General features: G+C 30.0%; 1 pseudogene; it reads left to right on the top strand.

Moving 5' to 3' along the window:
* Positions 1 to 20304: 20304 nt before the first annotated feature.
* LOC129310658 (BTB/POZ domain-containing protein NPY5-like) lies at positions 20305 to 24206 on the top strand (annotated as a pseudogene).
* Positions 24207 to 25420: the final 1214 nt, after the last annotated feature.

Below are 25420 nucleotides of genomic sequence, written 5' to 3' on the forward strand. Positions count from 1 at the left end.
ATTATCCTGAGTAATCTCATTAATTAAATTATTTTATTATTTTAAATCATTTAATATTTGAAATTTTAGTTATCATGTTTATAAGATACACATGTGATATTTGAACGGGTTCTTAATTTTCCAGGTAATGTTTAGAAATGTTTGGTATGTGATATTTGAACAGGTTCTCAATTTTTCAGCTGATGTTCAGAAATGTTTGGCTTGATCTAGTGGAATTAAAATCCCTATAATGCTAACCAAAGACTTTTGGATCTAGTGGTACTGTGTCGTGCCTCTCTGCATTAGATTGTAGATTCGATCGCTGGCTCATCAAGCATAATGCTTGCCCTTAAAATTAAAAAAAAAATCCTATAATGCTAAATCGCGATATTTAATATTTATTATAAGCATGTTGTTATCGTAACTCAGCATTGCATATATTTTATTACTATTCTTTCTTTAGGAATTAGAAGCATGGTACATGTCACATGCACAAAATCTTTTTTTATTTCGCTTCAGATGTTATAATTTTGCTTTTTTTTTAATCTGAAAAATATGTAATACGCAGGAGTACATCTTTAGCTGAGTCAGTACGTAGTTACTTCTGGGTAGCCAGGCTAGCAATGACGTGGAACCAAGAAAACGTGCGGCGCGTGACATTCCCGAATTTCAATTTTAACAAGCTTCTGGCTGTCTCAAGGTTGAAGCGTGTCATGAGGTTTATGCTTTGTTGAGATCGAGGTTAGTGAAATGGGCGGTGATTTAGGGACAAGGGTTAAGTATCATTAATCAGAGGTTACTACACGTCATCTAATAATTTAAGGCATGGCTACGTACGATGTTTCCATTTAAATCACACTTCAAATGCTATTATGCTAACATGCATATCCCACCATTTTTCTTTCTTTGGGTAACAACGTTTCAACTTTTGATTAAACGTAACCATCGAATCCCTCGTCGCGTGCTTGTGGACAAGACACGTAGTTTCAAATTTAAAAACCTTTCACGCGCATTAAGTTGAGACACAAATTGCTTTTTATTTTTTATTTTTTATTTTTGGAAACAAATGCAAATGAGCACATCTGATAAGGGGGGAAAAACAAAGGAAACCTGCATGTAATGTCTGCGGTTGTCAGATTCTACCGACGGCCATGGATTCTCAATGCATTATTGCAATTTACGACAACCTTTATAATACCAACACTATAATATTGTCCCCAGAAAATTACGTTCGAAATCGCTCGCTTCATAAGTTATTAATTTTGAAATTGATTTAACTATAATCTTTATAAAATTTTGAAGTTTTTTCATTTAATACTGCAAACTTGGAGTTCTTATTTTGATTTTATTGTTATTATAATCAATTTAAACGCATGCAATATATAAATACTTTAGGAATAAAAAAATAGATGTAAAGGAATCCAAGGTCATGCATGTAATTTATATAAAAAGTGATGCATGAGGTCACAGTCACAGGTCACTTATTTATCGTCTCACTGGTTTAGTACTTTCTCTGTTGTCACTTGAAAGGGTCGTTCACTTATTTTTGTTTTATACTTTTGACGTTAAACTAGATCGACGCTAACTGTACAAATGGACCCTATATTTACATCGTGCAGTGTTTTTTTTTAATAATTTATATAAACATATTGGTTAAATTTTTAATAATCTATATAATTAATAATTAATTAATTAAGTAGATATACATGCATGCATATATATATATATATATATATAATCATTAAGTTTTTTAAATACCATCCAGTTTTTCAAATTGAGTCAAATTGATCACATAGTTCGAGGTCCAGCTTTCCCAGCCGTAATATTCACTTAGTTCTTATTAAAAATTATATAAATATTAAAATTTAATTCACGCTTATCCATCGCGAATATCTTTTTATTGATTCAAATTTGTATTTCCTCTATTAATCTCACTCTTTAATAAAATAATTATTTATTTTTAAACTAATTTTATTTTTTTATAGTTATCTTTATTAAATAACTTACAATAAATATAAAATTATTTATCAATGGGAACACTTAAAAAAAATAATTATTATATCTCAAAAGACTAATAAAAATATCTTACATTTTTTAATATCTAACTTTTAAAAAAATGCCTTACATTTTTGAACGGAAGGTGTATTTATTAAAATTTAAAAATTATTCATTCCAAAGAAGTTATGAACGACTGAGTTAATACATTATTAAATTGATTGTTATTTTTTTGCCCAATCACATAAAAGAGCAACGTTAAACAGATGCTAATGCAAATGAGTCGAAAACAACATTTTATGAATGGCGAACGTGAAAATAAACATTTACATCTGCGGCCAGAATTTGAATATTCTTCTTAATAAAAAATGAATATTCTTCAATTATGATTAACTACTTCTTTTGGTAGAATGATTAAGCTTTTTTTTTCAAAAAAAAAAATTCGGTCTTTCATGTCAATGTTGTTCAAGCTGCGAGCTGCGTGCCTGAAATTTCATCAAGATAAAGCAACCTCAATCATTGACCATGAACATTCTTAATTAATTAATGGTGTTATAAGCAATTGTTATTTTTTTCTTTCGTTTTTTTTTTTTGGTGCATGAAACATCTGGTTAGATTCCCATTGAATGGAGTTGAAATGGAATCCTTTTGTTCAGAAGCTTTATTATCAACGCTGATATATTTTGAGGACTCAAACCCAAAACATATAATTAAGATAATGCAACTTTTTCTTACTAATTGAACAATGCCTCTAATAATAAACACTAATTGGCAATTTAAAACAGTGAAAGTGGGGGAAAAAACAAGAAGAAAGTTTAATTATCTCAAGTTATTGTCGTTATGCTAATGGTTTCAAAAGAAACAGCTCTTCCATTACTTTTTATTTGTGGATGACAGTGCTGGTTTCAAGCTTAGTCAGCCTTTTAGACTAGCATGCTCAAAATTTAAAAATTTATGCTAATTAATTAATAAGTATTATTGTTGGTAAAAAAAAAATAATAATAAGCATTGTTAAGCAGAATATTCCTCACAACGCACAACTGTTTAGGCTAGAATAAAACAAAAGGGTTAAATACTTGCATGTGTTGGCTCGCTTATCCTGAAATGAACGTGACATTTTAATTTGGCTCATTGTTTGTTTAATCTGTTTCGCGCCAAGTGAATAATTACCTTACAAACTCATAATACGCTGAGAAATAAATTAGTTCAACGGCTTCAAAAAATGCAGTTACTATAATGATAAACAAGATATTTAAATATTTTAAAATATGACTCATTCATAAAATTAATTAAATGTAATTTTTTTTCAAAATAAATATATTATTAAAACACAATAAATTTTTTATAACTAATTTTTAACTGACTAAATCGTGCATTCACAATAGTTCTTTCATCATAAAGAAGCGAAGTTTTATATGCCAATGCTTTTCTTTTCTTTCTCTCTCTATTTTTCTTAGGTATATTATGAAACCAAGATTTGACATTAAAGACTAAACTTCATTATCAGATTCTACATTCAACATCACGTAGTTCAAGATTTGAATTAAAGTTGTCATGTATTTTGTTTTTTGAAAGTTGAAGAGTATTATTTATCATCGAATTTTCATGATCTTCATTTATGTGGGCAATATCTTCACTGAATCAATAAATCATTTATTCATAATCTATAATTTGTTGTCATTCATCATGAAATTTGTTTGAATTTCTCACAAAAAAACATATATTATTCTCTCATTGTTCATATTTTTTATTTTATTATTTTAAGTTTTTGATTTTATGTGATAAGTTAAGGTGTCTAAAATTTTTTACGAACATAGTTTGATCTATTTCGGGCAAATGATTAGATTGTTTTTGTGTTTATGAGTGATGTGCAGTAGCATATCACTAATATATTATTACAGGTCAACATAATCAAATAATGAAATATAAACTTGTCTATCATTGATATACATCATCCATATATTAATGATATAGTATCGCATATTTGTAATATGAAAATTTCTATAAATTTATCTCCATGCCAGTGTGCTCTGTTCCGTCGAGTATCGTTAATGTCTCTCGCTGTTGTGATTGTGGCTCGCTCACATTGCTTTGCTTTCTTTCATCTTTGAGTTTGATCTACTTGTTTCTCCTATTGTGACTGTAGCTCTCATTTGTCTCTCTCATTTGCTTGATTTTTCGTGTTTTGAGTTTGTTGTGGTATTTACAAAAAGTAGAGTGTTATAATTTTAAAAGGACAGCTTTTTAAATTATGTATCAACTAAATATTAAAAAGATTATTTTTAAATTTAAGAAAGGATAAACTATTTTTTGTATTTGATCTTATAATATAGACTATATGTGCAAATTAAAAGTCCCTATTTAGTATTGTTGAAAGATTTTAATTCTTCATTTTAGGAGAGTTTTTCTTTAATTTTCTCTCAATTAATGACAGTGAGTTCTTCCATACACCTTCAATCTTGGTTATTTTTTTTTTCAAGTGTGTGAGAAATGTACATTACTTCCCCCTTGTCAAAATAAAATTAAGTGCCAAAAATTATTTATTTACATAAAATCATAGCAATATTCTAGTTTTACTCTACTTATTATAAATAAAAATAAATTTATTTTTCTAAAGTAAAAGTAAATTTATGAGTATTTATCTTTTTTTCTTTTTAATGTAATAAAGATATAATAGTCCATTTATTAAAAAATATGCTAACAACATCTTACATTTAGAGATAAGAATAAAAAATTTAAAAAATCTCTTATATATAGGGATGGGGGAGTAATTTTTAAAAATAATTTTGCATATAAATAAATATTTCATTTCTATAAAAATATATTATTTTTTCTTGTCTCGTTAATCTTAGTTACCAATACATTCTATGATAAGTGAGAAATATATTTATACAAATATCTATATTAATAAATACAAGGGATAAAATCATATAATATTTTTTACATATACTATATAGCTTATATTTTGAATTAAAATTAATTTAAAAAATACTTATATTTTGGACTGAGAGGAATATATTACTCCCTCCATCTCACATTGTAAGACATTTTAAAATAAAATTTTATATATTATTAAATTTTATTAAATACACTTAATAATTTTATTTTTTTAAAATAAAAATATTATAAATTTTTAAAAATATTTATCATTTAATATATTAAGAAGAGAATGGATGAATATTAATTATAAAAAAAAATAATATTGAATTTAATATATTTAATAAAAAATTTTAAAATTACTTAAGATGAAAGAAGTATTATTTATTTTATTAATTGCCTGGCCAGCACGTGTTGTCCTGTTTTGAATTGACGTATCTAATCGATATTTCTGAAAATACTGTATCGTACCTAATGTCCAATCCAAGGCATATCCTTTGTATCACCAAAGGATCAAGGAAACATGCAGTAAATTGGGCATATAAAATGCTTCTTTTGTTTTTTCTCATTTTTAATTAATTATTCGATAATTTATTTTATAATAATTTTTCTGATGATTATAATTTTATGAATTTTACTTTAAAAAAATATTAAAACTTCTGCATGGCTATTTCTAAATATTTAGAGAGTAAAAATGTAGACTAAGTATACATGAAAATATATATGTCTAGTAAACTTTAGTAATTTAGGACTTATTTATTTTAATTTATTTTATCAAAAAGTTACTTATTTTTTAAAAAAATATATTTTTTTATTTTTTTATGTTTGTTTGAACTTTAAAAAATGATAAGAATTAAAGAAAAGTAAATTTTTGATTATTTTTAGAAGTTATTTTGAATAACTTCTAAAAATAATCTAATGCAGTGGATGAAAAAAAAATATTTTAAAAAGACAGGATATCTAAAGATATTATAAAATTTTAAAATAATGTTAATAAATTATTTTTATAAAATAAAAATCAAAGAAGATATCACAGAATTTAAAAATAATTAACTAGCAATCGCTTTTTTATTATAACAAAAAACATAAAATAATATTTTTTTAAAAAATATTAATAAAATAAATCTCTTCTTATAAAAATTTTAAATTATTTAAAAATAAATTATTTTTTAATCTTAAATAAACTGGCTCCCATAATATAAGAGAATAACAAGAATTTCTTTCCCGCCTTATAGAAAAAAAAAACGAGAATTTTTCTAATCACAAGAATATTTTTTAGGCCTCCACAAATAAATATTTCAGTTTAACAACATAAATGATTAAGTTTTCTCAAACAGCAATGTTAATAAAGAAGAATAACTAAAACACCTATTTTTTATACTCTTAATGCATATGTAAATGTGACGTGTCAGCCGGATATGGTATGAAGAGGGATAAATAGCAGGTGTGATGTGTCAACCCCAACACCGTTGGATGATGAATGAAATGGAACGGTTTTTTTTTAAAAAAAAAAAACTGGAAGCTACGCTATATCAGAATCAATCAAGCTTGGATCCTGAAACTTGCGGGTTCTTAGTCGTGGCCACCATGTTTTCTGGACGGGAGTGGAGTCTCTTTACTTTTTTTTTCTCTATTTTTTTTTACTTTTTTATTTTCATCATTTATTAATTTTATTATTTAAAAAATATATTTAATAACATAATTTAAATGGTGAAAATAGAAAAAATGAAAAAAAATGGAGCGCCCTCTCTCTTTAATTAGTATGAAATGTGACAATAAATATAAAATATTTTTAATTAAATTTTTTTCCTCAATAAATTAGTTATTTAGTTTTAAATTAACCTTATATTTTTATATTTATCTTTATTAAATACTTTATAATAAATATAAATTTATTATTAATAAAGATATTTTTAAAAAGATAATAATTATATTTTAAAATATTAAAAATACTTTATATTTTTTTAACTTTTAATTTTTTTAAATATTTTATATTTTAAATGGAGAGAATATATACTAATAACACGTGATACTGTTCAGGATCAGGAAATGTCATCCTCAACATTTTTTGTGCTAACGTTTTGGGCAATAAATGGTCCGGGTGCAGAACCCCGGATTGCTGACGTAAGTGGGAGTGAGAGAGAAGAGAAGAAGGACAGCAAACAAAAAAAAAAAAAAGGAGGAGGGTCTCTCCAATTTTTTTTTCTCCATTCACTTACTCTTTTAAATTTTTTAATTTTTTTTCCTCCATTCACTTACTTTTTTAAATTCTCATCGCAAATTATTTTATTAAATAATTATTTTAAATAATAAAATTAATGAAGGATAAGAATTTAAAAAATAAAAAAAAAATGAAGAGTAAAAAAGTGGGAGAGACTGAAATAAAGAGAGGAGGAATGTGGCGAATCTTTGGGGTGAGAATAGGCATAGCCCATAGGGTGTGCTAAGCAAAGTGCTAAAGCGATTCCTAAATGTAATCAAAAATCAAATGTTGGATGCTTTCCTTAACTCCTTCACTTCTCTTCTCTCTCAATCTTTCATCCCCCTTCACCTTCATGCTTCCCCTACCTAATCTTGCTTTCCCTCTTGTTAATTTCTTCGCGGGGCTTTTCTTTTTTCAGTTTCTATGTTGACACATAATCGACAATTCCAATATGCTAATGGAACTCGTGAGGAACCATATTTTTTTTAAAAAAAATATTCATATGATTGTACGTAGCCATCCCACCTCATCTAACATTGAAAACCAAATTTTTTTAAGAATATTAAAACTTTTAATCTTTTAAATTTATCTAAGTTATCAATATGATTCCTTATATTAAATTTTTATTGATTTTCTTAAATTATCACATTAGTCCTTAAAGTTTTAAAACTAAAATAGATTCTTAAGTTAATCAAATGTGCAAAATATGTCAAACATTTGACAAGTACTATGTATATGCAACCAAGTGAGAATAAATTAGAGCAATTCATTTTATTACATTTTGTTCTTTTGTCTTAGAGCATTTCTAAGTCCTGTTTCTCCTTGACTAGATAATTACATTTTTTTTCATTAATTTATATAACTACCGTTAATATTATACTATTCGTATTGATAGATTTTAATAGTATTACCTTGCAAATCCAAAATTGAGGCAATTTTAAGAAATTAAATTGTTAAAAATTAAACTTGAATAGAAACCAAATCAATAATTAAAATAAATTTAAAAGACTAAAATTTTTATTATTACATTTACCTCTCAATAAATTTCTTTTAAACCAACTCGGACGTCTATGGATAAAAAAAAATCCAATAATAGTTCATATATAAATAAAAGATTCATTTTGAAAACAATCCTTTTTAATTAGACGCTCAAATCTCATCATCGATAATGTTGTAAATCTACAAGGGAAGTATAAGAGGTGAATTCAGAACAAGACTTGTCCTCACTTTACCTTGAACCTGAAATCTAAAGAGTCAATTTGTTTTGAATGATTAATTGGAAATATCATATTAAAACATTAAACGGTCAGTATAAAGAGTTAAAATCTTCTCTCATCCTCTACCAACTCCTAACGGCAAAGAGAGGATCAAAAGCATAAAATATGATTTAATTTATTTATATTTTAATTTTTTCAATTCATTTTATTTTAATAATCAAACGACAGCTAAGTAGCTCGAGCAAAATCTAGCAAGCAAGCGTGCACTTTGAGCAGTTTTAATGTCTTGCAACTAAACTGAAGAAATATCATCCAATTTCGTCTGGAAAACACACAAAAGAGTCAATTTTGATGGTGCCCTATTGGGTAGATGTCAAGTTAAGGTGAAAAAAACTCACAATTTATCAAACGTAGATTGTCATCCCTACCCTACAATTACCCAAGGAAGGAAAAAAGTAAAGAAAAGTTTTGAAAAATGGCAGAACCAGACAATGTTGAAATCCTTGCAAACATTAATGTAAGATTCTTGTCCATACCTCCAAAATTCAAAGAATATGGGCTTTCTATCAACTAACCAGATTAACGAAATTTCCCTAATGTAAGGGCTGATCCATGCCGCCTAAGCAAGCTCGTTTGATGGGACTAATGTGAATGCATGTATTTCTTTGACCAGCGCCAGTCCAAACAAGGAATGAAATCCGTGAAAATGAATTTGCGAGGATTTTTCTTTTGTTTTTTTTTTGTTTTGAAAGGGTTCTGTAAATGAAAAAGAATTATCTCTGTTATTGGGATTTGGGAGGGTTTTACTTATGGGAAATGATAATAAGATCATATTAAAATATATAAAATAATTAAGTCTCTTAAAATGTTATAATTTTTCTAAAAACCTAGGTACCTTTCTTAATTAATAATTGTAAGTCAAATGCCCAAATTGCCTCTTGTTTAAAACAAAAAATAAATAAAGAGTTTACGTGAGAAGTTGTAATTTCATATTCAATTTTTACAATTTATAGAATAAAAATTATAATTATTTAAATAAAAGTTATAATTAATTATTTTTAGAACTTAGACTTCAATGATAAAAAAAATTTCATATGAGAAGTTGTAATTTTTTGTTCAATTTTTACGATTTACATAATAAAAGTTGTGATTGTTTAAATAAAAATTATTATTAGTTATTTTCATAACTTGAACTTCAATAATAATAAAAATTTTATAAAAAGCTGTAATTTATTATTTAATTTTTGTAATTCTAAGAAATTAAAATTGTGATTATTTTAACAAAAATTGTGATTGAAATTAATTATTTTTATAACTTATTTTTATGAATTATAACATAAATTTTACATGAGAAATTGTATTTTTTATTTAACTTTTATGATTTACAAAATAAAAATGTGATCGTTTAAACAAAAGTTATTACTAAAAAAATGAAGCTAGATCCATTATTTTTAATTTAAACAAAGAATAATTTAGTCATTGAATTTAAAATTATTAATATCAAAAAAATACTCAGACTTTAGATAAATTATAATATTTTAAGATGCTTGATTGTCATTTATATATATTTTGATGAGCTATTATTATTATTTTTATTTGCCCCTTTATTTTCAGTATTTGATGAGAAATTAACATATTTAGCGTACTTTAGTGCGTTTCACTGACAAAAATGATCTATTGTGTTTATCATTATTGTAAAGATTTAACCTCATGATTCAATTTGTCTTAACCTTAGACCGTAACTAGAGATTCTGTGCTAAATGATGTTATGACACTTAATCATTACATTTACTGACTTACAAGTCACGAATAACAAGGAACTCTTGACCAAAATTACATCTCACCCTTCAAATTAATTAATAAATAATCATTTTCGAAAATACATTACCGTCAAGTTTTGCAAAACTTGCCATAAAAAATTGATGATTTTGGTAATAACGTTTTTAATTTAAATAACAAGTCCAGAAAAATATAATAGTAAGTTGTAACTTTGATCTTTGAAAACAATTATGATTGTAAAAAATAACTTCAGAAAATCTTCTCATCTATAGTGTTGCAGCCAAGGCTACGAGTGTAAGGATAATGATTTGTTCACAGTTTGGTTCTGATGTTGAATAACTAGCTAGAGGAAGACCTATTTTTTCAGGGAAACCTTCCAGAAGAAGATCAGAGAAGCCTCATGAATGTAATAGAATCAATTTTGCAGATGGATGGAGTTAGAAATGGTGTTGCAGAAATAGATCGATAATATTGTGCGAGTGAAAAGCCAAGAGTTTGGAGACTTTTGGGATGAACAACTTGACTCAGTGAGCTCTACCTTTCAGAGAGTATGAAGCTCATGATGATGATTGCTCAAACCAAGAGCTCGATGATGACAACTATGAGGATCCTGCAGGTTTAGTGAACGATATGAGAGTGGCACGGAAAAGTGAAGAACAAGATGACTCTGCTGCTGATATAATTCTCCTCAACAATGAATATGAAAATGAAGATGAACAAGACGAGGATGTTGTCAGAAGTCTCAGATTGCCAGACAATTATTCCTGCATGCTCAGGCTGAGTATCTGGCTCGCTTCTTTAAGTTTGAGATATTCATTCCACTACCTCCGTTACTTACATTTAGTAACACAGGTGTCCCCCATTACATCACTTATATGGAGCATTAATCAGGAATTGTTTGATCCTTATATAAAATTGAATAATGTTAACAAAAGTCAAATAAGAAATAATTTTTAAATAAAAAGAAAATAGCATACCTCTCTAATAGGATTGCTTCTAATTATCCTTTTTTTTTTTTCATAAGCAAAGAGGGCCAAAATCCCAGCAGAATTATACTAAAATTTCATGCAGGACAATGACACCCCTTTTATCCCTATACAAAGAATAAACTAAACTAGCAGGAGAAAAAATAAATTCTTTTAAATTAAAATTCTGTAAAAGACTAACATTAGCTAACCAATCAATACAAGTATTTTCTTTTCTGTAAGTATGTTGTATCTGTACCTGTCGATTTGTACAAATTAGATCTTTAATCATCTTTATTATATTATTTTTAACTAAGCCATCAACCATAACCTTTTTGAGCATATTAAGAATAAAATTGTTTTTAATATAAAAATACTTGTAAATAATAAGAAAATGAATGTTTTGTATGATAAAATAGAATTTGTCTCCAAAAATTATATTATATGAGTTCATAAAAAAGAAACATACCGTTTGCATTGAATTAATTAATATTTTTCTTTATTTGCCCCCCGCAACTAAGGAAAAGGAACCAAGTAACAATCTTAAAGATTCTATCATAACATGAAATCATGGATGTTACATCCCACAAAATGACTCAATTATTATTTATTAGTTGCCAGGTCACTGTACATATCATCCAATTTCGGGTTGATGTGTATATTTAATATTTCTCTACAATTCTGCATTTCACCTTGCCTGTTATGAAATATGTATTGCACCTAATATCTAAAGGTCTCGTTTGTATCATCTAATTAAAGAAGCATACATAAAATTTTCATATAAAGTACTTATTCTATCATCATCATTATTAATCAATTACTTAATTAATGGTGATTATTCAAAATTATATTTAATAATTTATTTCAATCATAAGTTTATTTTAAATTATGGTTATAATCTTTGCAACTTTACACGAAGAAGTGTTATATGCTTGAGTTCTACGTTAAAAACAACTTTGAAATTCCCAAGTAAATAAGCCTCTTTCTAAATATTTAGAGACTTAATCACTCAAGATACATGAAATAAATAGACACTATAAACTTTAGACTTTCTGTCATTCTGTGTTTATTTATCAATCTAAGAAGAAAATCTGAATTTAAATGAAATAAATATTTTAAATTTTCCTCTACAAATAATCTTTTAGTTGAACAATATAAATGAGTAAAGTATCATTTTATTTTTAGCCAACCTAAAATATTAATAGTTCAGAGGGGCGAAAAGGAACGCAATGCACAATAAATAACAAATAAAAGATCATTTGAACATTAATTTATACTTAGTTAAATTTTTATGTCCAGATATATTCATTTAAAATGAAAATTCACTTTGTTTTGAAACTAAAATAGTAAAATGCCCATTTTTTAATTTTCCTTTTCTTTCTGTTTTTTTAAAAAGCCCTCGCTTATATTCAGAATGAGGAACCCAAATACCCAATGACTGTTGCCAAAACAAAAACAAAAAAAGGGAACCCAATGCGAATTTGGAGTGACGTCTCGGCCCAACACCGTTTGAAAAGGGATAAAGGATTGTGAGATGTGTCAAAACGAGTACCGTTGGATGGGGGCAATATCGGACGGTGAGAAAAATTAAAATATCGAAAGCCACTCTATATCAGAGCCAGGTTTCGATCCTGGGACCTGTGGGTTATGGGCCCACCACGCTTCCGCTGCGCCACTCTGATCTGATGAAACTAAGGTGAAAAAAAAACATATAAAACGAAAATCTCAAGACGTTTTCAACAACCGTAACTTCCTTTCGCTAATGTGCCGCTCAACGTTTTTCCCGATTCAGAATAACTAATTGATGATGGGAAAACGAGATTGTGCAGCAGAAAGATAAGAAATATGGTGTCTCTTGGGGTGGAAAGGACAATGGTGTTGCAGACCCAGCGAAAAAAGCTTGGAAAAGTAATAAATAAACAGGACTAGAATGTGCTCAGAAAGTACCAAAGTCATTCATATATGTGTGTGTACATATAATCAAAAACCAAAATCAAATGTTTGGTGCTTAACTTCACTCCATAACTTACTTCTCTTCTCTTACTCAATATTCTCTCTCTGTTTTTCCCCCCTTTTTGTACGTCCCCGTCCCACCTTTCTGGTTCCCCCTCACTGTTCACCTTCATGTTTTGTCCACCTAATCATTCTGCTTTTTTTCCTGTTAATTGTTAATGTGGGGCTTTCTTTTTCATTTTGGGTGTTGGAGGAAAATCTGATAAATTTGATATCACAATGAAGTATAGCTACGCTGGGTCAGGACGTACGAATTCTTTAATTAGTACTTTTGCTTGCTCTTATTTTACACCAGGGCATGTAATATTCTATGAAAATTCTTGTGTCACAGACTTGAATTGGAATCCTATTAAAGTCTGAAGCCATTCCAACTTTCTGTAAATTAAAATAGGGGGGATAATTTTTTTCGCCTTTTTAACAGGATCTCTTTTAAATTAAATGAATTCATATGTCAATGTCTTATATAAATATCAGATCATTAAAATACACATACGTAGATACTTGATTTTGGAAGTCATTATTTTGAACTTTAACCTCAGATCTTGTCATTTGATAATTTTGCAAATATTTACATATTATATGGGCGGATATCGAATAATGTGTTGTAGTGTGACACAAATCAAGGTTATATATATTGCCCTAATGCATACCATTTCTCCAACTTGTAACTACAAAGATCTAGTTTATCTCACCCCATCCTTAATTCTTGATTTTTTCCCCGTCAACATCCTTAATTCTTGTTAAATGCATGACTCAAACTAACCTAGGGAAAAGATGCATCAAGCTAAGTTGATGACCAGTTACATTTATACGAATCTTTTCAAGATGAGTTCCATTGTAATCAGCACTAGTCTATCTCTTTATATTTGCACACGACTTGATGAAAGCACCTCCATACTGTGAAACATGGTGATATAGGCTTAGTGTTTTCCCAAGAAGAAAATGGAACAATGACGTGATGGGGCTTTGAGGAAGAAGATGAAGTTGAATGCCTTCTTTCTTTACGAAGAAAAGCCTAATTCTGGGGCACGTTGAGTCGCATTGGATTTAGACTGAACGGTGAAGAGTAGTGATAGTGATGAAGTGCATCCAAGCTAAGCTCTGTACATGAAAGCTATTGTTCAGTTTGCTTTGTCACCATCATATCAGCTGACTGTTAGGGATATATTCCCTAATTAACCTTTCACTGACAAGTCTCAATGTCTCATATACACTAATGTGGTTATGTTCTTTTTCTTGGTCAAAACCAAATCATTCAACAAACTCACCTGTCGCTTTCTACTTCAAATAATTCAATGTTTCGTACCATTTAATTACATCCCAACAAAATGGTGGGATCTAAATGCAAATATCCTATGTACATATATATATATATATATATATACATACATACATACATATATATATATGTGCCTGATATCGACGAACTACATTTCAATATTCAGGTAGGCTTATTTCCTGTCTTTTTATACATTTTCTTTCCTCCACGTCCTAGATTCTCTCATTTTCTTTTCACTTCTTTAAAGAAAAAAATTTCAACTAAGGAACATTTATATTTGTGTGTTTGTGTGAGATATAATGTGTGTGTGTGTGTGTATTTCAAATTAGGCGTAATACAAATTTGAAATTCCATTACAATATGTTAGGCATTACTTTAAATAATAAAATCCTAAAAAAATACATCAAAATATCCATCTTCCATTATGTTGCAATATAATGCGTAACATAAGAAAATTAACATGTGATTTATACATAAATGTTTCATTTACTTATAAATTAATGCTTCTTTTATTTAAATACATATTACTTTTTTTAGATTTATATAAATATATTTTAATTAATTAATTATATTACTATAATTATAACTAGGTTAATTTTAGTTCAACAATAATTGGATTAGCGACTCTTAAATCATTATCTTAACAAGTTCATTGACTAATCCTATTTTTACTTTCTTGTATATTACATGAAATTCTTTTATACATGTGTAAAAAACTTTAACATCTAAATATATAAGTTTGATCAGTAACTATTTTTTTAATTGTTGATAGATTAATGCATTTTGTGCATGTGCCATAATCTTAGTTAGGTGCATTATTGGTTTTTCCTTTTCGCCAACAAATTAGCAGTGTGAGAACGAGAAGACGCAAATAGGTATCCATTCATTGAGTAGCTTTTCATTTGTCGTCCTTTTCGGGTGAAGAGAAGACTGACGAGACATTGAAAAAACAAAAACCTCTAACTTTAATTATAATTCTCTATAAGTATCACCATGTTAAAGGATGCGTTTACAATACACACACACACATAAAATGTTATAGATCCTTTCCAACAACCCTAGTGGTACAAAGATACACTTGTGGAAGATTGTGGGCTCTATCTTAGCTATGTTTAAATTGTTCTAGCTTGCCCTTAATGTTAAAGAAAAGGATATACAAAGGCTTATATATTAATTTATTTTATTTTATTATTTTTTTGTTTCTGCTATATTTTTTTATCAAGATGTTGTTGCTATATTTAATTTATATTCATGTATTGTCACAGTTAATTTTAATTTTTGTGAGACATGTAAATTGCAGCTAGTTACAAGATTTTTGAAAGAGCAAGACTCATGATTTGGTGCAAAGATGAGTTCCCGAAGCAAATGACCAGACATGGTTACATGAACACATAAATCCATGGCCTTGCATGTTCCTCCCATTATATATTATATACCTTCACCATTGTCTTTGTTTTTACCTTTTTTTTTTCTTTTAAGATTTCGCAATCCTTTCCTTGTCATGACAAATATTCTGCTTTTTTGTTTCTTCGGTGAAAAAAGTAATCGATGTGTCGCTGTTCAATGGCTTTGTTAAAAAATTCAAAAAGTAAGTACGAAGGATAAGTACAAAATTCTCTCTTTTCGGCAACCCAAAAAAAAAAAAAAAGTGCGAAGGTTAAATATGTAGCATAAATTTCTTTTAGTGATAGGGAAGGGAGAGTTTATTGAAGAGATAAAAGAAGTAACATGTAAGTGAGTAACAACTATAACACATATTTGTGAGAAAATTAATCATTTCCTTCTTATAATTTTATATTGATTGCAGTCTAATTTCCAAACTTTGTCTCAGCATAATAGTCCCTGTAATACATTCTCTTTAATTTTAATTATTTAAAAGGTTAGTCCTTATATTATAGAAAATAAATTTGGTAAGGATTAAAATTATTTCTCAAAACTTAATTAGTGACTAATTTTTTAAATAGCTAAAACCATGGGACTACATTGCATTGATTTAAAGTTCTTCTGAGATTGAATTTTAATAGAGACAAATTATAAAATTAAATTACATTAAGTTAAAGTTTAGATATACTAAATTATAAGGCCGTGTCAAGAGATTTTAGGGCTTAAGGCAAAATAAGTAATTAAAGAGATCTAACGTATAATTTATCGATTCTTATATTATTTTTTTAGTTTTTTGAGCTATAAAATTAAATAATAAAGTTTTATAATTAAGTAATTCTAATAGTTCACTCTTATAGCCAAATTCATGCTTTCTATTTAACATTTTTTATCCATAGAAATAATAAAAAAATAAACATTAGGTGTTTTGTATTTAGCAAAATAAAGATTAGATTAAAAAGGAACAAAAACACCCGACGGCTAGTCTTATTATGATAAGATGTAATCTATAGACAAATAAATGGCGATTATACACCATAAACAGATAATTACATTATATGTAAGAAAAAAATAATTAAAAAAACCTGTCTTTGGGAAAAAAAAAACTTTTCTTTTTGGTTCTGCTGCTTTTTGGCGATTGTATGATCATAATTCATAAATAATCAATTACAGAAAATTAACAGACTGAAAGTTGAGACTTTAAAGTTTAAAGCCAGAAATTTAAGAAATATCTTAAGATGTAAATGGAGGAAATTGGTCAAAATTCCAAACATAAATTACCAGCAATGCAAGTGATGAAGTCATCCAATTGCCCCGTCTTTCAACTTGTCGTCCTGCTTTAGGGTGCAAAATTTTTTTATTTATGCTCATTGTGTCTGCATTATATTCCCTTCTAGAAGATTATGACATTTTTCACTTTTTTATTATTAATTCCTCTATCAAATACTACACATATACATTGTAAGTTACTGTCTAAACTTAAGTCAAGTATTTTTGTCACATCGATGTGAAAATACTCTTTGACTTTTATTTTTAACACATAAGTGATATATTTTTAAATACTGTTTACGGAAATTAGATATATTTTTACAAAAATTATGTATAAAAATTATAATCAGACAAGAGAATTTATAAAGATTAAATATAGCTCGGACAATTAAAAAATCTTATTTATCATACTATTAATGCCTGAACAATTAAAACTCCGAGAATCCGATTCAACTCGTTAAGAAATTTAAAAATGACACAATTTATAGGTAAAGATCAAGGTGATTTATGAATTAGTATAAAATTTCAGTAATAGAACACTAAATAATGGTAAATAAAATGCACTTTGTAAAAATTAGATTTGAATTCAATGATTGGCACATATTCACCCACTTGATTAGTGTATGTCTCCCATGACACAATGATAACTATTAATTTAATTGAACGAATGTAAGGGATTTTGTAAGAATATCAAATATCACCTTCAAAATCATATCAAATCAAATCATAAATCAGATCAATAGTTGTTTTGAATTGTAGAGGGGACAGTCATGAGAAATGTTCTCATCACAAGGATTGCACTTAATTACTTTAAGGAAATATATTTTGATAATTTTTAAGTATTGATAAAATTTAATGATTATAATTGAAATACTTATTGAAGGATTAGATTTGAATCATTTGTCGGATTTAAATCCATAAAAATCTTGCATTTCAATATGATAACTAATTATATCTATGCACAACTTCATATCTTCCATTTGAATATGCATAGTACCTAACTGCATTTAAATAATAGTGTATGGATGAATATTGATAATGAATCCCTCAAACTTTTGATTAATATAAAATCTTTCAATGTATATATAAATATATTTTTTTTCGTTAAAAAATATAAGACATTTTTGGAGGAGTTGGATGTTAAAAAATATAAAATATTTTTAGTCTTTCAAGGTGTAATCATTATCTTTTTTCAAAAGTGCATCTATTGATTATGACCTTATATTCATTGTAGGGTGTTTAATAAGAATAAATATAAAAATATATGGTTGGTTGAAAAGTAGGTAACTACTTTATTGAACGATGATATTTGATTAAAAATACCTTATATTTTTAAATAAAGAAAGTACCAATCTATTCCGTTTTTATACTTGTGTATTAATTATAAACCACCATTCGTGTCAGGCGAGCATCACGTAGAGAGTTAAATGAATATTTATGGGATTCTGATTTTCTGGGAAAAAGATTCTTTAGCAAAGAAAATAACAAACAAATTGAAGCATATTATATATATATTATGGTGGTGACACATGCATGTGGATAGAGAATATATCATGAAACAAAACGAAGGTGTGCCATATTTAATTGAGTATTGATGATTTTTGCAAGAAGCAGATTGGAGCATTGCATATTGAATTTAGGGACTAAGGCTAGGATAAGAAATAACTCTTAGCTACATATTTGTTTATTACGTATTTTACCTACCTCTCACTGGCATATGCGCAGCATGTAAATTAATTAATCAACATCAATATATAATTTATAAAAAGTTAACTAGTTACAAGTAATTAACAATACGGCTCACTTAAGGTTTTTATATGAATGAAGTTTCGTTTTCATTTTCAATGCTAAATTTTAGAACAAACTCAGTTTATATATCATATCTTATTGTTTATTAAAGTAAGGGAAAATGACTATTTGGCTACTAAACTATGAGACCAGATAGCATCCGAACCCTTAAGAATCTTTTTTGTCATCTTATCCTATAAAATTATTTATCTTTGGGATAAGATTTTTGGGATTTTGGAAGGGTTCAAACCATGTGTTGAAAAGGAAAACGTTTATAGTGACTCTGTAGAAGCCATTCAATGAACACCATCAGACTTATCCTCTCATTAGTATTATCAGCATGACTAAAAGTCTATTTATCCGCGATTGGCGGATTCATTGACTAGGTTTTTAGAGACGTGAGTTAATATATCGATTGCTTTGGTCATCAAGTGACTTGTACATTTCAATATTAAGATTTTCAATGTTCCTGTCTCCAGGCTTAAAAACATTCTACGATCGGATTTTTTGTGATTAGTTTGTAACTACTGGGTCTTAATTCTTAGCCGTGGCTGGTCTATTCAAAATAAAAAACAAAAAATGGTATTTTTCTTTCACTCACACTTCCGTAGACCGAAGCGAAGGCGATTGTTTGTCAGATGAATGTGCATTGCATGCATTGTGTATGGGAAGAGAGTCAGGCAGGCTCCGCGGGGCCCACTCGTTGTTATAGTACTCATAGATTGAAGTGCATGTGATTATGTAAAAGATTTGCATTTCATATTTATGATTTATGATTCCTTTTCAATGCGTCTTGATTGGGCTGCTTTGCCTTTACTTTTCTTGGTCGTACCGACCTGCAGACCAAAGAATGCCAAATAGCCAGCAAGAGCCACAATTCACGTTACTTTCTGTAAGGAAAAATAAACTCTTGATATGTGAACACAGCTAAAAGTGTTTAACAACTTGTGAATGCTTTTGTTGTGTAGCTTATATCAAGAAACCCAACCCAGTAAGTATAGCGAGTCTGATTATTTCTGGGGGCAAATTCTGATGTTGATTGGCTTTTTCTTTTTAAGCCTCTTATTATCTCTTTTATACGCTTGGCCAGTGTTTGTGATACGTGGGGATCTTTATGCCTGTGTGTTGGTGTATGTATAATATTGACACAGTCACATGTACAGTAAGAGCTTTCAGCTTTGTGTTTTTGTCGCGACCAATCTTGTTTGGTTCTTTCTACTTTGGCAATTCCAGACATGCTTTCAGATTTCATATCTCTTTAGCCTCAGTCCTGTCCCCTTATCTTCTTGTATCTCTCTGTTTGTCCTCCGATCTACTTTGGTTTCTCAAATATTCCCACACCGAATATTCTCCCTCTCTGCTTTTGCTAGCCATGCTTCGTTCCTCACTTCCCATCTCCTCATTCTGCTTCACCATTTCATTGCCAACCATGGAATTCCTCTGCTCGCTGTTTCTCCGAATCTAATTAATTAGCTTGGCATGCAACTTTACCGAGTCTGACAAACTGTTATTTCCCACATGTTCTTCAAGAGAAGTGAACAAGAACCTTATTCCTACAGAAGAGTAATAAAGTTTGGTCGTCAAGACTCCAACCAAAATTTATGCCCTTTGTCTACTGTTTGCGTGATGTTCTAAAATATGCTGTCTTGTGACGCAGGTGCTTGGGTTCGAAGGAGGAACAGATAGAGCGCTCAAAAGGTGTATAGTAAAAGAATGTTGAGCAGGGAATTTGAGTTCTGAACCAGAAAGACTATTGCTTTGCTTGGGAATATCAACGATGAGAAGAAAGAGAGATAAATAAATAAGTGAGCGGGTCGGTGGTGTCAGTACTCAGTATTGAGCAAGTGGGGGTGTCTCTGGTTTTGAGAAATTTTACATTATGTTCGAGATTGTCTCTGTGACCAATGTCTCCTTTCTTGAACCTCTTCGCCGTGCTCCTTGGGCTGTGTTGCCAATTCAATGAAAATCTCTTCTTTCAGTCTCTTGATCTCTTCTCATTCTATTGGAGGACTAATTCTCATAATCACAGAGGAAAAACCACTTCTTGCTTCTCTTTCTGGCCTCGTTTTCTGGGAAAAGATTCGGTCATACAAGGAAATATACCATTCTTCTATAACATTCATCTCTCGTCTTCCCTTGAATTTGAGTGAAGGATTAGCATTCAGGAATTGGATCAATAGGGGGGCAGGATGAAGTTCATGAAACTTGGATCTAAGCCTGATTGTTTTCAATCTGATGGCGATAATGTCAGGTATCATCATATTATATTTTGAGTTTATTGAGCCCGTGCTTGTTAATTTCCTCCCAAAATGCCCCATTTATCTCTTTGAGCCTTGTTTGTCTGAAAGATGATTTTTAACATGTTCCTCTTCCATAAATATCAATCTTCCATACCGTATTATTGAAAACTTCATGTTTTTTGTCTTGGATAGCCTTTTTTTTTTTTTTAACGCAGATCACCAGGAATATTTTCCAGGCAGCATTGAAATTTTCATCTTTGATGTGTAGTTCTTGTACTATGCTTATTCATACTTTAATGTTAAACGTTGTTCATCATCTATGATAGATCCAAGATCAACGCTGAGTGGCACATTTGGTTTTTTGTCATTTGAACATTCTTTCGGACAATATTCGCTTGGGTAATTCTATCGGCAGTCCTGTTACATGGATGCTGGAAAATCAGAAATTATCATTAACAAGAATTATATGTGTTGTCATTCTGTTCTGTAAATCAGCTCTCTTTTTTCAGCCTTTCCTCTTCAGAGTTTCCTATTTCTTCTACTTCCTGAATTGTTTGCTTTGTTTAAGACTAACATGAGCTAGCGTATATTTTTCCAGATATGTGACTGATTTGGCAACTGACATAGTCATCAGTGTTGGAGACGTGAAATTTTATCTCCATAAGGTAAGAATCTACTGACCACATGATCACTATATGCCCTGCAGTTAATATTTTACCAAATTCGTATGAATAAGGAATTAAGGGTTCCAAAGGAATAAGGTCAAACAATGCAATAAATTTCATATGTTGTGAAAGTAAATGCGTGATACCTTGCTTGGATTTTATATTGACTTGTCAACTACTCTGGTTGTGAGTATCTCAAGCAATTGGTTTGTTAATCAAGGACACTCATTTTCTAGACAGGTTTATTTAATCTGATTCATAATATTCTCTGGGGTGCTGATCTTGAGCTTGTTTCTTATTTATGCCTACAGTTTCCTCTTTTATCCAAGTGTTCCCGATTGCAAAAGTTGGTTACGAACACAAATGAGGACACTAATGGTGAAATTCAGATTCATGACATTCCTGGAGGATCTGCTGCTTTTGAAGCATGTGCCAAGTTCTGTTATGGCATGACAGTCACCCTCAACGCATACAACGTTGTTGCAGCCAGATGTGCAGCAGAGTATCTTGAGATGTATGAAACTTCTGAGAAAGGAAACCTCATCTACAAGATTGAAGTCTTCCTTAACTACAGCATTTTCAAGAGTTGGAAAGACTCAATCATTGTTCTTCAAACTACTCGCTATCTTCTTCCATGGTCTGAAGAACTTAAAATAGTGAGTCATTGCCTCGACTCTATAGCTTCCAAGGCTTCAATGGATACATCCAAGGTGGATTGGCCATATACCTATAACAGGAAAAAGCTTTCCTTTGAAAATGGGAATGATTCTCATTGGGACAGTGTGAGGAAACATCAGACAGTTCCAGTGGACTGGTGGGTGGAAGACCTTTGTGAGCTTCAACTCGATCTTTATAAGCGAGTCATGATAACAATTATAACCCAGGCAATGTCTCTGGGGCTGTAATTGGAGAAGCTTTAAATGCTTATGCCTCAAGAAGGTTACCAGGTTTTGACAAGGGAGTGATACAAAAAAGTGACAACATGAAATATAGGTTACTGTTGGATACTATCATCCGACTACTGCCTGTTGAGATGGACAATGTCTCTTGCAGTTTCTTGCTCAAGTTATTAAAGGCATCAATTGTTTTGGAATATGAAGAGTTGGAGATATCTGAACTGATGAGGAGAATAGGGCAGAATCTTGAGGAGGCTACACTATCTGATCTTTTGATTCCAGCATCAGTTGGTGAGACAGTGATGTTTGATGTTGATACTGTACAAAGGCTAGTTGAAGAGTTTGTGGCATTTGAGCAGAGTTATCAGAAAACCGATTCTCGTATGGGAGGAGATGAATTGCAAGAAATCAGAAGCCCAAGGAAGGTGTCGGATACTTCTAAGCTGAAGGTAGCAAAATTAGTGGATAACTACCTTGCTGAGATTGCGCGTGATCCCAGTTTGCCTCTCTCGAAATTCATCATTATTGCTGAATTGGTATCAAGCTTTCCAAGACCATCTCATGATAGCCTTTACAGAGCCGTTGACATGTATTTAAAGGTGATTTTTTTCCTTACTCCTCTTAACACTTGCACTGTCATGTGGATAAATTTTTCAAGCCAATCATATATGCTGCTATCTTCCTCAGGTTACCTAAAAGCAGTATCATGAGGCCAATACCAGAGAACATAGCTGATCTGTTTGATTCATAGTATTTGCAGCACTGATGTCCATTTCTAGCAAGATAATTGTTCAAGTTTCTCAGCCTGATTGTGTTATGCAATGCAGGAACACCCCAAAATCAACAAGAGTGAGAGGAAAAGAATATGCCGGTTAATGGATTGCAAGAAGTTGTCAGCAGAAGCCTGCATGCATGCTGTGCAGAATGAGAGGCTTCCCTTGAGAGCAGTTGTGCAAGTTCTCTTCTTTGAGCAGCTTAGAGCCACAAAATCATCTGGTGGGACCGCAACATTGGATGCTCCAAAGTGTACTAGGAACTCGCTTCCTGACGGGTCTCATGGCAGCTCAAGATCTACCACAACCAATACAGAAGAAGAATGGGATGCTCTTAAAGGCCAACTTGCTACACTAAAATTATCACATGGCAGTGACAGAAGCAGCAGCAACGATGGTGGTGGAAAAGGAAATGCTGATAAACTAGCAGCTAGTAAGATGAAAGGATTGCTCATGTCAAAGAAGATAATCTCTAAGATTTGGTCAAGCAGGGAAAGAAATGGTGAGATTACTAGCTCTGATACTTCAGAGAGCCCTACTTCTACAGTCATGGAGGAAACAAAATCTACCCCATCTACAAGCGGCAGACAATCAATGTCTTAGAACATGTTTTGCAGCATTAGGACTAGGGAGCTATGAGCTTTGCTGACATCTTCCAAGCTGCTTCTTCCATGAAATTCTGAGCAATATTGGCAACAAGAAATTAAATTATATTCTGGGTGGATTGTTGCTGTATCACTTGCTCAGAGAATAGGCATGGACTCTAAAATTTTGCTGTACTGAAATAGAAGTGTTTCCAGGTGTATGCATCTAAATTCATAAGAATCTTGCAAGCCTCAAAAAGCCACCACGTTTTATATGCCAGAATTTAAATTTTGAATCATCAAATCAGCTAGTAGTACTAGCATGGTAGACTCTTAATAATACAGACATCTGCAGTATATTAAAAGTCCATACAGAAAAATCTCCATAATACAAAGAACTCGGACTCAAATGGGTATATCACATGGATCTTGTTATCAAGAGCATGCATGTTATCTCCTATTTGAGGGCTACCATTCCATTTTAAGATCCAAGTTGGGCTTCATATGTATAAATATATATATTTGCACTGTTCTCTGAGTCCAACTAAAACAAGCCCAGGTTTTAAGGCTGATATAGACTTTGAGCCATATTTTCTTTGAACGTATACGTGGCTGAAGCCAGGCCTCAGCCCACCTGCACATTGTGATTCACATAATTGCTTGAAATAATTCAATTGACCTTGATTTAATTACTTGATTAGGACACCTAAACAAGTTAGTCAATGTAGGGTTATTTCTAATTGCTTTTCATTATATAGTATATGTACTAGAGACAAACATGATTTTTAGATAAAGGCCATTCAAATCTGGTGGACCTTATGAAAGGATAATGTTAATTAGTGATCTTGTCACCTAAACTTCCCGACAACGATGGACACACGTCTAATCCCACTTTATAGATGAAGAAAAGAGAGAGATTTTTCCCCCTCAAAGAGATACGAGAATTGCTTAAAGATAATCTCACTTGTTAATTAACTCCTGATTTGAAAATAAGGTAATCAAATTCCAAGACGGAATATGAAGATGCCATTTGTCATCATTGTCCACATGATCAAACCAGCGAAATAGGCTTTGCTTCGCCAAGTCACATTCATTCAAATTCCACCCCTCATTTGCCCAATATAAGCAATAGATGAGGTTAAGCATATATGGTTATTAATTAAGAAATTGGTTTGTGTTTAAAATAAAATATCTTTACTATTTTGGGCCCAATAAATATAGAGTATAGGATAGCTTGGCAATAAAAGATATAATACTTTCTCCATCTCAAATTATAAGATACTTTTGAAAAAGTTATTTCACCCCAAAATATAGAACAAATTGAGTATAGTAAGGTTTCATTAAATGTATTAATTTCAATATTATCCTTTCTCTCTCTATAATTAATTTCTATTACTTCTCTTTTCAATATATTAAATGATAAGTATTTTGAAAAGTTTATATTTTTTTTTAAGATAAGATTGTTAAATATATTTAATGAGGTTTATTGATATGTGAGATTTTATTTAAAAGTATCTT

The sequence above is a fragment of the Prosopis cineraria genome, unplaced genomic scaffold, assembly GCF_029017545.1.
Source record: "Prosopis cineraria cultivar Desert tree isolate PC_DT_omini unplaced genomic scaffold, ASM2901754v1 PC5, whole genome shotgun sequence".
NCBI classification, from domain to species: domain Eukaryota; kingdom Viridiplantae; phylum Streptophyta; class Magnoliopsida; order Fabales; family Fabaceae; genus Prosopis; species Prosopis cineraria.